We start from the raw sequence: 2609 nt of genomic DNA, 5'->3' as shown, positions 1-2609 counted from the left end.
CTCCATTCCCGACTAATACCACCCCCGCACCTACAATACCTCCAAAGAATCGACCAAATAAGGTCAAATAAGCCCCAATTGATGAATCCGAAAACACGGGGCTACCGAATTTAAAGCTACGGACAGCGATGATGCCGAGCAAGCTGAATTTTGGTTGGACAACACTATTCGGGTACTCGATGAGCTATCTTGCACACCCGATGAGTGCCTAAAGTGTACTATCTCCTTGCTACGTGATTCCGCCTACTATTGGTGGAATACGTTGACTTCACAGTGCCTAGAGAGCAAGTAACTTGGGAGTTTTTCCAAACCGAGTTTCGAAAAAGTATACCGTTAGAGATTCATAGATCAAAACGGAAGGAATTTCTTGAACTTAAACAAGGTTCCATGTCGGTTACCGATTATGAATGAAAGTTTGTAAGGCTTAGCCAGACGCCGAGAATGCATTTCTTCGAAGCCATGATGTGTAAACGTTTGAGGATGGATGAATGATGATACAAAGTCGTATGTTGGCATTTTGGAACCGAGAATTTGTGGTACTTGTCGAGGAGCTTGCAAAGCCGAGGAGCTCAAGATGGAGAAAAGAAAAGTCGATATAGGAGCAAAGGAGTTTCAGAAGAGGTCTTCGGGAGGCCCTTTCAACAGTCATCGAAGAAATTTAGAGATGATTTAGGCCGATCTAGAGACACTTCGGGTTTTTCTAGACGAGATCGTGATCGAACCCCTGTGAGTGCACGAGTCACTTCAGTCGCCAGTGTTGGAAATGATCGTTGAGACAGAATCGAGTGTCGATGATTGTGGTAAATGGCATTCGGGAGTTGTAGATTCCATAACCGCTCCTGTTACAAGTGCGGATCAGCTGACCACTTTATTAAAGATTGCCCGAGATTGTCTGAATAGAACGTAAATCAGAGTGGGAAACCTGGTGCTACTATTGCTCGGGGTAGACCATCTAGAAATACGGGCAATGCTAGTGGCGGTCAGAGAGGATCTAGAGATGCTACAACCAGATCTGAGGCTCGTGCTCCTGCTAGAGCTTACGCTATACGCGCACGCGAGGATGCTTCCTCGCCAGATGTTATTACCGGTACTTTTACTCTCTTTGATACTAATGTAATTGCTTTGATTGACCCTGGTTCTACTCATTCTTATATATGTGAAACCTTAGCATCCAGTAAGACTCTACCTGTTGAGTCTACTGAGTTTGTAATTCGGGTGTCAAATCCTTTGGGTCGTTACGTGCTTGTCGACAAAGTGTGCAAGAAATGTCCCCTAGTAATCCGAGGTTCCTGTTTTCTGGCTGATTTGATGCTTTTACCGTTTGACGAATTTGATGTTATCCTCGGTATGGATTGGTTGACCGTACATGATGTAATTGTAAATTGCAAAAGAAAAACCATCGATTTAAGGTGTGTAAATAACGAGATAATCCGAGTTGAGTCTCTATCGACTTGAATAGGTTGCCACCGTAATATCATCGATGTTGGCTCGAAATATGTAAGAAAGGGGTGTGAAGCATACCTTATGTATGTACTTGATGACAAAGAGTTAGAAAAGAAGCCTAAATCGTGTCGTTGGTTTGTGAATACCGGATGTTTTTCCCAAGAATTACCGGGTTTACCACCGTTCGGGAGGTAGAGTTTGGTATTGAGCTTGTACCTGGGACTAAACCGATTTTGATAGCTCCGTATCGTATGGCACCAACCGAGTTAAAAGAGTTGAAAGCTCAGTTGCAAGAGTTGACGAATAGAGGTTTCACTCGACCAAGTTTCTCACCTTGGGGTGCACCAGTATTGTTTGTGAAAAAGAAGGACGGAACCATGAGGTTGTGCATCGACTATCGTCAGCTGAATAAAGTGACAATAAAGAATAAATATCCGTTACCACGTATTGATGATTTGTTTGACCAACTAAAGGGAGCCTCGGTGTTTTCAAAGATAGATTTGAGATCAGGTTATTATCAGTTGAGAATTCGAGATTCGGATATACCCAAAACCGCTTTCAGAACGAGATACGGTCACTACGAATTCTTAGTGATGCCTTTTGGGCTCACTAATGCCCCCGCGGTATTTATGGATTTGATGAATCAGATCTTCAGACCGTATTTGGATCGGTTTGTAGTTGTGTTTATCGATGATATTTTGGTCTATTCGAGAAATGAAACCGATCATGCTGAACACCTGGGATTAGTGTTGCAAACTTTACGGGATAAGCAATTATATGCTAAGTTCAGTAAGTGTGAGTTCTGGTTAAGAGAGGTTAGCTTCTTGGGTCATGTGGTGTCTGTATCGGGTATTTGAGTTGATCCGAGCAAAATTTCAGCCATACTTAACTGGAAGCCTCCGAGAAATATTACTGAGGTTCGGAGCTTTTTGGGACTTACCGGTTACTACCGACGATTTGTAAAAGGTTTCTCGATGATAGCCACACCAATGACGAAACTACTTCAGAAAGATGTTAAGTTTGAATGGACGAAAAAGTGTCAGAAAAGTTTCGATCAATTGAAAACTCATTTGACGGAAGCTCTAGTACTAGTGCAGCCCGAATCAGGCAAAGAGTTCGTCATTTACAGTGATGCATCCTTACTTGGGTTGGGTTGTGTATTGATG

Source organism: Gossypium arboreum, chromosome 6, assembly GCF_025698485.1.
Source record: "Gossypium arboreum isolate Shixiya-1 chromosome 6, ASM2569848v2, whole genome shotgun sequence".
Lineage (NCBI taxonomy): Eukaryota > Viridiplantae > Streptophyta > Magnoliopsida > Malvales > Malvaceae > Gossypium > Gossypium arboreum.
Note: the sequence above shows the minus strand (reverse complement) of the source record.